Raw genomic sequence first — 14,558 nt, forward strand, 5'->3', positions numbered from 1 at the left:
TTACTTTTACGTGAGTGTATAAACTTGTTATTCACCATTTCAAATGCTAAAAGCTATTCACTACTTCGGATGCTAAAACATCCTATTTCTTCAACAACGAGGTTATTACCAATCATATGTGACTTATATCTGAGACAATCAATCATTAATTTAATCAAAAGAAATATTTTATAAATTGTTAATTAAATTATTTCTCATAAACATTGAGATCCCTTACACCTTGTGTTTGGTTGAGAAGAGAAATTCTAAAGAGAGAAATATGTGAGAGAAAGAGAGAAAGAGAGAAGAGAGAAATAAGTGAGAAATAGAGTAGATTTGTTGTGTTGTTTGGTTTAAAAGAATGATAGGAGAAATAGAAGAGAGAGAAGTGTGTTTATTTATGTAAAAGGCTAAAATATCCTTTAACTAATATACAATTTTATTTTGAATAAAACTTAATAAAACTTAATCTTTCAACAATATGTAAATCTATTCCCGAGTTCTCTAAAGTCTAAACCAAATTTGCAATCAACATAAATATTCTATGGCCGAAGAAGTAATAGTATCTTGTAGATGCTATGATTAGCACCATCTGAAGACACTTTTTATCAATGGAATGAGTAGAAATCTAAAGAAAAAAAATCACCGTACAAAACCAAAATACATCAAAAGAGAATCTAAAATCAATTAGATTTCATGTTTTTCATAGATTTTACAAGAATTTACATAAAAATTATTTGTTTTTTTTGTTAAAGTTACATTATGCAAAAGGAAACTATGGTAAAGAATATGTTGAATTTATGTTACGGAACTATAGTATAGAATATGTTGAATTTGTGTTCTCGGAGAATAACAATGGTAGAGAATGGTCGATATAACAATGGAGTTGGGATAAAATTGGTATAAAGGGAACAATGAACAAAGGAGATAGAGCGAGGGGTAATAATGGAAATGAAATGAAAAAAAAGTCTCTCTCACTTTCTTCGCTGGTGTGGAGAGATTGAAAAAAGCAGTGGGTCCCACAAAATTCTTTCTCTCTTCTCCATTTCTTTGCTAAACCAAACAGGAGAAATCGCCTATGTCTACTCACTTTCTCTCTCCTATTTCTCTCTTCTCTAAATCATGTCTACCAAACAGATGATTAACGTGGCTTCTATAAATCAAATAAAGTTGTAATTATCTTGTGCTGCCAACCAAACATCCACGGCCATCGTATCCAAAGAAACGTCAACATTTATATCAAAAAGAAAAGATCAAGCATTTGTTAATGAATAGACAAAGAAAACTTTGTGATAAAAATATCATTTTTTTTTTACTTTTAAATAATTGACTACATCACTCTCAACGTAATCACTCTCTTTGTCTCTAAATATAAGCTCTTGTATAGTGACCCGTGTTTAGTACGGATAACTCGTTGTGACTCGAACAATGTTTATTTTTTAAGTAGATAAATTCAAAAATTATGAATAAATTAAATTGAAAAATTTTAAAAAATAGAATTTCGATTTGATTGCATTTATATTTATTATACATGACAATTCTATCACCACCTAAAGATTTTATTAACACCACAAAAAAAAAACATGATAAATTTGATAGTGACTCGGATAGTGAATATTAATTTACTTGATAATATAGTATAATAATATTTTTCATGAAATTCAGAAAAAATAAGCATGAAAATATTGTTAATGTATTTTTTTAATATGTTTAATATGAGGAAAGGAAGGAAGATTCTCGTAATTAGGGATGACAATGAAAATCTATTATATATAAAAGATACATTCCCATCTAGTAAAATCATATAAAATAAACTCGTGCTTATTTGGATACTTAAAATTTGGAACTCTCCATAGTTTTATTATCCTCACTTTCAATGACCATATTTTACAATGGATTGTGGTTACAGTGGCTGAAATTGTGTCAAACTTGGGAAGCATGTTAGGGTAGAAAACAATCAAGAATTAACATAAAAGGACAAAAAAGTTGTAAGTGCGGTTGTTAAAAGAATTTTTGTGGACTTTAAATTATACAAATAGCAATTATTAATATATTTTTGTAAAAAAAGATATTTGGACTTTAAACTATATAAATCTATTTATTAGATTTACATTTGAAAAAAATAACTAAATATCCTTGTTTACAGATTTGTTAGTTTTTCCTCTAAAAAAAGGTTGCCTGTTTTTACTTTTATTTTTTTCAATAGCTAGTTATAGATAATTTATAATATGAGAAACTATATAGTCTTCTATGAAATATTTTAATTAAATCACACTACACCAATATCTGTCCAGAAAAAAAAAACACTTTACCACTAAATAAATTGATACCTTGTTAGAAATTAATGGATTCATATTGATAGGAGAAAATTGTGGATTGAAAAAATCAATTATTAATCAATAATATTTTTTGTGAAAAAGATTTTTGTGGACTTCAAATTATATAAATTGCTAATTGTTAGATTAGTATTTCAATAAATAACTAAATATCTTTGTTTACTAGTTTGTTTGTTTTTTCTCTCAAACAAAAGAAGGTTTGTTTTGTTTTTTCAACAGCTAGTTATGTACAAGTTATAATATTCCTTAAAAAAAATGTATAAGTTATAATATGAAAATTATATAGTCTTATATAACATATTAATATATTTCTTTATATGCATGAGAGGGATTTTTTTTAGTAGTGGAGAGAATTGTTTGGAATCACTATACCACTAAATAAAAGTAAATCTTGTTAGGAATGTTTGGATAGCTATTGGAAGAAAAAAATTGTGGATTCAAATAAGGATTTTTTTTTTTTTTTTGAGATGGGATTGAAATAAGGATAAAACTTAGGACAAAAAATAAATGAAATTTAATGAAGAAAACTGAGAAACGGATAAATAGTTTGAAATAAGGACAAAACTCATGTGATTTTTTTTATGTGTTTTTCATATGATTCTTAACTAAAAATACACTTTTTATGAGTAGTTTATTTATGAACCATATGAAAAGCACCTAAGAAAATACACATAAGTTTTTTGCTAGAATTAAAATAAGGATAAAACTTAGGTGCATTTTTTTACATGCTTTTCGTGTGGTACTTCACATAAAATACTCACTACTACATATAATTATTCAAAGGGTTAATATGAGTTTACCCCCCGTAATTTGGGCGAGTTCCGGTTTTCCCCCGTAAAAAATTTTGTTAAAATTCGGACACCGTAATTTGAAGATTCCGTCGAAAACCCCCCTGGTCGAATCCGGCACACGCCGAGGTGCGATGTGGCGTGCCACGTCACCTTTTATGATGACGTGGCACGCCGACCGTATAATTATTTTATTTTTTAATTTTTTATATTGTACATGTGGCATTTTTTATTAAAAAAATATTATTTTTAATTAAAAAATTTAAAAATATTTTTCTAAAAAAAACGGAAAAAATTTTTAACAAAAAAAAAATGAAAAAATACCGAAAAAAATTAATAAAAATGAAAAAAAATCTGGAAAATTTTAAAAATAAAAAATAAAATCTGGAAAAATTAAAAAAAATGAAAACATTCTGGAAAAAATTAATAAATTTCGAAAAATTCATATTTTCAGATTTTTTTCAATACCGGAAAAATGAAAAAAATTCATTTTTTCCAGAAATGAATTTTTAAATATTAGAAAATAATATGTGTTTTTAGGGGGTAAACACATATTAACCCTTGTTTTTATCCTCAATTTTTAAATATTAGAAAATATTCTCAAATTTGTAACACATCGTAAAAAAAAATTGAAAAAAAATCTGAATTTTCCTAAATTTTTAAATAAATTTGTACACAGATTTTTAAAAATAAAAATATTTTCAAGATTTTTTTTGTTGAGAAAATTTGAAAAACTTCTTTTCGAAAAATAAAAACAATCTGGATTTTTTTTAATATTTACGATGTATTACATGTTTTATTTGTATTGAAAATTGAGGACATTTTTGAAAAGAAACAACCAGTCCCAAAGAGCCGATTAATCTTTTTTCAAAAATTTCAAAATTGATCATTTTCAAAATTTTCAAGATTAATCATATTTATAAAAATCATGTCCGAATAACGAGGATACAATGTATATTGATTGACACCAAGTATATAAATCATTATACGGTTGAAAGACAAGTACTTTCCGGAAAAAAAAGAATTTTTTTCATTTTTCCGGTATTGAAAAAAAATCTGGAAATATGAATTTTTCGAAATTTATTAATTTTTTCCCGAATGTTTTCATTTTTTTTAATTTTTCCAGATTTTATTTTTTATTTTTAAAATTTTCCAGATTTTTGTTTTCATTTTTATTAATTTTTTTCGGTATTTTTTTTATTTTTTCAGAATTTTTTTCATTTTTTTTATTTGTTAAGAATTTTTTTCGTTTTTTTAAAAAAAAATTTAAAACATTTTTTTTAAAAATTTTTAAAAAAATTATTTTTTTAATTAAAAATAATATTTTTTTAATAAAAAATAAAAAATGCCACGTGTAAAATATAAAAATAAAATAATTATACGATCGGCGTGCCACGTCATCATAAAAGGTGACGTGACACGCCACATCGCACTCGACGTGTGCCGGATTCGACCAGGGGGTTTTCGACGGAATCTTCAAATTACAAGTGCCTGAATTTTAACAAAATATTTTACAGGGGAGAAAACCGGAACTCGCCCAAATTACGGGGGGTAAACACATATTAACCCTTATTCAAATCCATAAAATACACAAACATTAATACTATTTATATAACTCGGGTAACGCCGAAAAATACACTAATTGTGAATTGGAAACAAACTTATATGATTGAAAAAAGCTCTATGTGGATTGGAGGCATAAGGGGATATATATATATATATATACACACACACACACACACACACTGGACTTTTTTAAAAAATAAAATAAATAGTAGACTAGATGTACTAACAAGGGGATATTTTAGATACATCCATATAAAACGGACACATTAACTAAATTATCAAATTTTTTTAATAAGAGTGAAATATGTATTAGATATTTTAGGAACATCTAAACATTAAAAAAAAAACGCAGAAAAGTAGATAAAAAAAAAGCCATCAATTAAGCTCTGACATCTACACCTATGCTTGAAGAACACCTAAACATTAAATTTTGTATGTTTCAAATCCATTAATTTGAATAAATCAAATTAATGAAGGGGACCAATTTGACTAACAAAAGTACATTTGAGAACCAAATGACCAAAGTGAAACTAGATAAAAAAAAAAAAAGATTAGTTAACTAACTGTTGTGAAGATTTTGACGACATAATTTGGTCTCTTGCTGGAAGACTTGGTGGTCATCATACACTAAAAACAAATTAGCAGGATAACACTCAGAACTGATAGCTTAGTTATTATTACTTTTTTTAAAAGAAAATCATTTATGTTGGCACTAATTAAGCACCACTCTATAGTCCTAAAATCAACAAACAAATGAGGAAAACTTGGTAAACAAGTATCTTTCACTTTGCCTTTGAAATAAACCATGCAAACTTGTTTACATGTATATTTGGATATTCTTCATAGATGGTTAGAAATGCCATTTTATCTAATTTACCAAATGGATGATCAACGTCTAAAAATAAATCTTGCTGCTGCACCTTGAAGTGCAGCTACCAAAGGATTCATACCTCTATAAAGCTCATCTCGTTTGCATATTTTAGTAACAAGATTCTTCACTTTTGGTATATTCCAATTTCCAACATCCACCTACAATTATCACATCATTTATATTCTTAGCTTCTACCTCTGCATCTTGCAAGCATTGGATGATTAGCCTTTCACACTTCTCAAACACCTCTTTGTTTACATCCTCAAACTCCTCCCGCATCATAACCTTGTGTATCTTCAGATCATCTCCCCACTCTAAATCAACCTCAACACTGGCCTGAGACGAAAGCTGAGTTGTCGCCTCCTGGATTGTACCTCGAAGAAGATCCATTGATTTAATTTCTGTGTCCTTGTGAACATGTTTCTTGAATATGTCAGAATCAAGTAAGAGATGACTCGTCATATTTCCAAGCAAATCTTCTGCGCCAATAGCACTTCCTATTGAGGCTTTTATTCGGAATTTTGTTTTTGATGTAGCAATAACAGCAATGTGACAATAACCAACATCCATTTTAAAAATGAGCGCAATTCTCTCGCTTTCACGAGAAGCAGAAGCCTGCAGTTGTTGCTGTGTATACAACAAAGCTACTGCTGTTGGTTGAGGCAGCAGTATAAGACCAGCCACCGTACAAGCAGAACGTATCACATTTAGCTGAAATCGACCGAATGAATTTGGAACTGTAAACACTACACTTCTTACAGGTCTTTTAAGCCGAGTTTTAATCATTGATATTAACCCCCTCATAAATTTTGCAAGGATTTTTATTCAGTTTATAGATCTCCACACTATGTTCACAGATGCAGCGATAGAAGGTCGGACCTTAATGTCTAAGGTGTACATCAGAAATGGGTTGGCATCATCATGGAGAATTGTATCCTCAGAATTATTGGGAAAAACCCAAGTCGCGTAGGATAGATAAGGCTACCGATAAGAGTTTATATAGAGGAGACAATCCCCGACCTTACAAGTCGGTTTTGTAAGGATGGGTTAGACCCCAAATTTTAACACAATCCTCACCTTACAAGCATATGGTATTGTAAGAGTGTGATTTTGCTACAACTCCCAATAGAAGGGCCGTGATCTTCAGAATTCGCTATATCTGTTAACCATCTCATGTTTTGGGTCAATTTTTAGGATAAAGTTTTATTTCACATTATGTTTTTTTTTTTGAATAATTTCATATTATGTTTATAAATTGAAGGAGTATTCAACTTGACACGTCAATACAAATAAATTTAAACATAGTGATATTTGAATGCAAAATTCATAAACTTACTGAAATAATAACACTAAATTAACAGTGCATTTAAACTTATTTTCATGTGATTGAAAACAACAATAATTAATTTGAAAGATCTAACTTAACTAATAATAATGTCGAGATTGTGGAATATTTTGTGGTTAGATTTAAATTGAAAATCTCTTTTTTGTTATTATACGGACAAAAAAAAAACAATTTTGATGGAAAAAAAGGGAAAAAATTGTATATTTTATAGTTACTAGGCTCTAATTGACAGTGTCAGATTTTGTGTTTATAGTTTTTTTAACCACTCTCTAACACTTATTTATGATTAATAGATTTTAAGCTAATATGACAAAGTAATTTGTTTTGTAGTAACATTTTTCTCTCCCACTTATAACTTACTTTTACTAACTTATATCTTATTTTGATAAACTAATCAGTAATTAAATCAGTTTATACCATAAAGTTTATCATCTTTTGCCTCAATTTTACCCTTATTATTTTACTTGACATATATTAAATACTAGTCTAAATACCCGGCGTTGCCCGGGTTAATTATTATAAGCAAATTTTTGAGTTCGAGCAAACATAAATATATTAGGTTGAAATAATTTAAATTCATAAATAAAATTCATTAAACAACATAACATATTAATGGTTAAAATCCTTTAACCAACAAATATTGACTTTAGTTTCGCACCTAAATAAGCTATCAATACTTGGCTTATAGTGGTAGAAAATAATATTCATAGTACGCATCATAAATAAAATAATATATTAAAAGGTATAATACTTTGCCATAAAATAAAATTTTAAAGACGTATGAAAATAAAGAAGTATGAGAATATTTGGTTTAAAGTTATCGGACTTCGGGAATATTAACATTAATTATTGTAAATTTTTTTTTACGAAACAATAGATATATACAAACGATGACAAAACATGATAGGAATGAAAAGCGAGCAGAAATATTATCTATTACCGCATTTTAGAGGGAATTTGTTAGGTTAAATTGATGCACTGCATTTTAGATGGAATTTGTTAGGTTAAATTGCTGCTAACCTAATATAGCATTTTAGAGGGAAATTATTAGGTTAAGTTCTTATGAGACCTAATAAAATTAAAAAAAAAAAGGCAAGAGGATATGAATGAAATTGGTGCGATGCATTTTTTTAGATGGAATTTGTTAGGTTAAATAATTGCAAACCTAATAAAGCAAATGAGCGGGAAAAAATTAGGTTAAATTGCGCAGACCTAACAAAACTAGTTTTTTTACCCGGTGTTGCCCGGGTTAGACATATAATTAAGAATGAGTGAAATTCGCTATGTATGGTATCCGAATTTTTTGTTACAAAATTACTTTCATCTTTTGATACTTATTTTCTCCCACCCCCCCCCCCCCATAAAAAACATAATCTTAATATCTTTTAATTTGAAATTGTTTTTAGATTTTTTTTTTAGATCCCGGTTTAAAAAAACAATAACAAAGAGAAATAATGCTCTTAAAAGTGATCTTTTTTAAAAGTTATAACGAACAACCCCATAGACACTGTTTGTAACAAATTCAAATAAAAATGATTTTGACATTCAATAATTTAGAGATTTTTTTTACTATTAATTAACATTAAAAAATAATCGAGCATGTTTGACATTCAAAAATCATACCTGTTATTAACTTTCAAAAATAGTGTTTGGCGGTATGAATTTTTTTGTGGATATGATAAAAATTCGAAGGAAAAAAATTTGTTTTAAAAAAAAGCAAATTTTAGAGCCAAGATTTTAGGGTTGAGGATTAGCATGATGCAAATTTAGAGCCAAAATTTTAGGATTGAGTTGTTGCAAACCTAATAAGGGATTAGTGGAGGGAAAAAAAATTAGGTTAAGTTGCTATGCAGGACTTAACAAAATTAATAAATAAGGATATATAATAGGTAACGATGAAAAAATAACACGTGATAATCCATAGTAGACAAAATAAAACACTTCATAAAATGTATGACATCTAAAAATATTATAAAAGAAAATTCGGTAATCCTATCAATAATTCGGGTATATATAACCAAGTTTACATGGAAATTAGGGTAGCCGAAAAAAAAGTATAAAATAGAAGGCATCAAACGTGATCATTGATATGCTCATAGTTTCTATAACAAACGTGCGGCATCAAATATGTGTAGAAAATTTTTTCTTCAAAAAAAGGCAAGAGGATAGGAATGAAATTGGTGCGAAGGATTTTTAGATGGAATTTGTTAGGTTAAATAATTGCAAACCTAATAAAACAAATGAGCGGGAAAAAATTAGGTTAAATTGTTGCGGACGTAACAAAATTAATAAATAAGGATTAATAAATAAGGAAAAATTAGGTTAAATTGCTGCAGTACGTAACAAAATTAATAAATAAGGATAAGTGTAGAAAAAAAAGGCAAGAGGATAGAATGAAATTGGTGCGATGCATTTTTTTAGATGGAATTTGTTAGGTTAAATAATTGCAAACCTAATAAAGCAAATGAACGGGAAAAAATTAGGTTAAATTCTTTGGACGTAACAAAATTAATAAATAAGGATTAATTAAACATATCTTTTTTATGCATTTCATGTTTTTAAGTTAGTTCAACCATTAATTTTATCAAACACTGCAAATTTATTCAGCTAACTAATCCGCTAGAAGTTAACTTATAAGATATTCTTTATAAGTTCATCTATTATAAATGGGTTATAGATTTTAGTCCTTATTAAAATAGCAAATTTCGTTTTTGATCCTCATAAAAGAAGTTAACTTATAAGATATTATTTATAAGTTCATCTATTATAAATGGGTTATAGATTTTAGTCCTTATTAATATAGCAAATTTCGTTTTTGATCCTCATAAAAAAATGACAGGTTTTGGTCCTATAAAAAAATTTACCATGTATTTTTAGTCTCTGTTAAATTAAAATTTGTTTAATTATATTTATATTTTAAATTTTTGAATTATTTTTTTCATACATGTTATAGATATGAAATTTTTAAATTAGAACTCATTTATGCAAAATTAGAACTTTTTAAATCTAACGAATTTAATATGATTTTTTTAAACTTCAAAATTTCAAGATAAAACATATGAAATTTGAACCTAGAATTAAATTTTAGACTAATTTTTTTGGATGAACTTTTTATAATGTTTTAAACAAATATTTAAAAAATAATTCAAAAATTTAAAAGTTTAAGCATAATTAAAATTTTCTATGCATTGTTCATACCAACCGAGTTAAGTTCACGATGACATATTGACATTTTCTATAAGAACCAAAACATGTCATTTTTTTTATGAGGACTAAAAACAAAATTAACTATATTTATAAGAATCAAAAACATATTTAACCCATTATAAATTATCAAATAAGTGCTATTTTTTCCCAACAATTTTTTATGAAAATAAAGAAAAAACAAATTGTTTTTTTTAAGAGTATCTCCAATGGGAGGTCCTTACTTAACAAGGATCACTCTCTCTTAAGGACCCCCATTGGAGAAAGAAAAAATGAGTCGTTAAGAAACGAGTAACTATATAAGAATCTTCTCTCTCCTGGCAACTAACGGGTCCCACATTTAAAAGAAGTAATAAAATATGTACTATGTGGTCCCGCTTACAAAAGAAGTACTAATATTTTAATAATTAACAGTTGTTTTGATTTAAAAAAATAATTAATAGTTGTTTTAAATATTATTTTATCTATTTGTCATCATTTTAAATAAAATGTAATTCATGCAAATTATTATTATTATTATTTTTTAACGAAGGAATGTAAAATTTGTAATTTTGATTTTTCCACTTTCAAATTATTAGCAAATGTGGTAGAAATTTAAGTTCATACGAATAAATAAATATTTTATAAATGTAAAGTTAGTTGGGTCTATTTAAGTACTTTTTATTGAAGTTCTTGTTAGTGTACTTCCATTGGAGTCATTGGGTACTTTTATTAAAATATTATAAATACGTAGTGTGTAACGTGGGATACGAGTCCTTATTAATAAAGAGGAATGATACATGTACAACAAATCTTAGACAACTTTTGAGACAATCACTTTTCCTCTCTTCTTATTGGATGAAAACAATGGAGAGAGAAAGAATAAGAGAGAGAATAAAAACACATGTGAGTATGAGAGAGAGGGTTGTTTCAAAAGTTGTCAAAAAGTGGTTGTACAAATATCATTTCTCGTTAATAAACTACAATTGTGGATGCTTTGAAAGGAAACCAAAAAACAATCTCCTTTAATATAAGAAAAAAACATGTTGTGGAAAACCTATTAATGCCCTTATCCTTTTTAATGTAAAAGTTTCAAATTTTGGGGTAAATGCAGTCTTTTTCCTTACATGTTGTGGAAAACCTATTAATGCCCATATCCTTTTTAATGCAAACATCTCATATTTTGTGGTCAATCTGGTCTTTTTCCTTAAGGGTGTGTTTGGATCACCAAAGAAAGTGAGAGGAAAGATTGTAAGAGGAAAGATTGTTAAAGGAAAGAAAGTATGAGGAAAGTGAATGGAAAGTGAGATGATTTGTTAGGTTGTTTGATTGTAGTGAAAGTGAATAGAAAATGAGAGGAAAGAAAGAAGTATACTTATAAAATGACATACATGCCCTTAAGTAAAATAAAATATAAAGATAATTTTTTTAAAATATAATCTTAATAAAATACACATCTTTAATAAAATAAATACACATATATAGCTGAAATATATCACTAAATATATAGCTCAAATATAATGATAATATATACTCTTTATAAGATACTATTCTCACGTTTTTCAATAAAAAATATTATATAATAATAATAATATAAAATAAAGATTATATTTTGACATTAGGTTGTTTTTGTCTTTTTGCAATGCCCCCTACCATCGAAAACTTTCTTCTCAAATTAGGAGGGATGAGAATCTTGTGTGGGACCCGAGAAAAAGTGGTCTTTCCTTCCTCTATCTTGTGCAACCAAACCATAGAAAGTTTCTTGAAATCTGTGTTTCTATCCTTGATGCTTTCTTTCCTTAGATGATCGAGTTTGTTCCAAACAGACCCTAAATTTCTAATATGATGACATCACTTAACCGAAACATCAATTAAAAATATCATTATTTACAATATTGATATTCCCAATCTTTTTGGGGCAAACTCAAATTTAAATTTCAAATTTCAAAACTCTTTTATATGAGATTCAACACAATACCCATCTATCCGGTTTTCTCTTTCTCTCACTTTTTCTCACATGTCTTTCTTCATCTCATTCATTTTTCTAATCATCATTTTATTTTCTTACGAAAAAATATATGTTTTCTTTATAGATGAAGAACACAATAAAGAAAGAAGATGGGTAAGGCAACAATAGCATCTTTATTTTTTCTTTGCAATTTTTTTTTTCATGTCCTTCATGAAATAATCTTCACCTGAGTTTACTTTTTTTTCCTGGTACATGTACATCAAAAATTCTACCGTACAACATACCAATCATTCAAATCCAAACTATTAGTGATGTGATATTCTTCTTCTTCTTCTTCTTGATGTCCTTTTCTTTTCAAACTTTCTAATCTCTATCTTCTCTTTAATTGATTTTGCGAGAAAACTTGAAGTGCTTTTGTAAAAATATACCATGAACAATTTTTCAGATCTACAAGTTCATTTGATGTTTAAAGTGTCTAAATGTACCTTTTCATTATTTGTATTTACATTTAACTACAATTTTTTGATCTAGAAATGTTGCAAGAAAGTTGAATGGAGTTCATTTCTCTTTATCAAACTACAAACAAAGAAAAGAGACACAGGTAAGTAAACGATGAACGATGAGAATTATTAAATCACTAATTGGTTTAATAGATCAATCCTCAACAAAATAAATTACTGAAAAATCTTATGCACGGTTAAGAAACAACTTCATAAGAAAATATATCATTTGTGTATTGTTTATCTATTTTCCGTGTCCTTCGATCTAATGTTTTTCCTTTGAATAGCGAGAATTGAAGAGATGAGATATAAGTGGAAAGAGTAAGTGTGGCCATTGAAGGTTACGTTCCAAATCAAAGCTAAAAATAAAAACCAAGATGAAAAGGAGAGAGCGATGAGCTCTTGGTGTTCTTACTTACTAGAGTATTAACAACAAATGTATTATCGGTGGTGTTTAATATGTTTTAAATTTTTTTTAGGGAGAAAGAATTTTAAATATAAATTCTGAGTTTTTATTTTTTTACTACAAATATAAAATTTGACTTGAAATTGTTATTAAATCAAAAAATAATAATAGAAAATGCATGTTGAAAAAAATTGTTATGGATAGAAAAATTCCAAACCCCAATAAAAAAAACCTTTTAGTTCTTAAAAAGAAAAGTCCGAGAGAATTTTTGTGGTTTATTCACCGGTGAAGGAAAAAAAAACTTTTATTCTTACACGAAAAGTCTCCATTTAACTAAAAAAATGTTAAAATTCAAGTAAAAATGTAGAATTTTTGTGGTCAAAAAAACCTTCTTGCATGCGAAAGATCCAATAGAATGTTATTTCTATCGGATACGAACGAGAAAAGTCTCCATTAAAATTTTAGTAAAAGTGTAGAATTTTTGTGGTAAAAAAAAACCTTATTGCATGCACAAAGATCCAATAGAATGTTATTTGTATCATATACGAAAAAAGCTAAAACAGATTCATTGTTCTACAAAAAAGTCCTTACATCTCTTGAAAATTCAAAGAATCACACCAAATTTTATCTTTAGATTGTTGTTGTTGTTGCATGTTTGATGACGAAACCGATGCTATTGTTGTTGCGAGTTGTCTCCAAAAACCGTAATTTTTTGTGGGTTTTGTTGTGGATCTTCAAAGAAAGCAAATCATCGGTTTGTTTTCTCAAAGACAAGGTCACGTTGGCCGCAAAATAGGAGAGAAGTTGGACTCAAAATTCATATTTACCTTGATCTAAAAATAAACAAGTGTTGTTTGTTGAGGATAATATACGGATAAAAATGGTGGTTTCATTTAGATTTATGGTGGCCATAGTTTGTTAAATATGAAGAGAGAATAAGGTTTTGGTGGTTTGTGAGGTAAAGAAAAAGAAACGAAGAGATAGAGAGAGAAGGGAAGCGGCTAGGGTTATAGGAAGTAGAAATGTGTTGCGATGGTTTTTATATGTGGAGTTCTTGGTTTGGGCTTTTGTGGGTTGTTGGGTTCTGGTTTGGCTTTTGAGCCCATTCACATATTTTTTGAAAGTATTTAAAATTATGGTGTAAAATGGATAATAAAATATCTTCATTTTTTGTTTTCATTTTTTTTCTTCTATTAATCAATGAATAATACAATATTTCTTGAAGAAAAGAGTTGAGTAAAAAAAAATCTTTTCAAATTCATAAAATGAAATATATTTTTTGATTGGTGCACTTAATTTTTTTAATAATCTATATAAACTAGGGACAATATATTTCACTAATAAAAAATATATAAAGAAGGAAATTTTTCAGGGAATGTTTTTAACAGATTTGTCATTGATAAATATAAAATAAAAAAATAGATAAATATTTTTCACTAATACATTAAAATTAGAAAAATATTTATCACTAATACATTGTACAGTCAAATTTAAAATTGAATTTAAGAATTTATTTCATTTGTGTTATAACATTATATAAGAGTTTAAAAATTGAAGGAAAAAATATGGATTTTTATATACATGAAAAATAATATGGAGTCTTAACTAGCATCAC

General features: G+C 27.3%; 1 pseudogene; it reads right to left on the reverse strand.

Annotated features, from left to right (window-relative positions):
* Positions 1-5,557: 5,557 nt before the first annotated feature.
* On the reverse strand, positions 5,558-6,352 carry LOC146902350 (heat shock 70 kDa protein 8 pseudogene; annotated as a pseudogene).
* Between the last annotated feature and the right edge of the window lie 8,206 nt (positions 6,353-14,558).

This window comes from Medicago sativa, chromosome 8 (genome assembly GCF_051527215.1).
Source record: "Medicago sativa cultivar Bolivia chromosome 8, Bolivia_mono, whole genome shotgun sequence".
Lineage (NCBI taxonomy): Eukaryota > Viridiplantae > Streptophyta > Magnoliopsida > Fabales > Fabaceae > Medicago > Medicago sativa.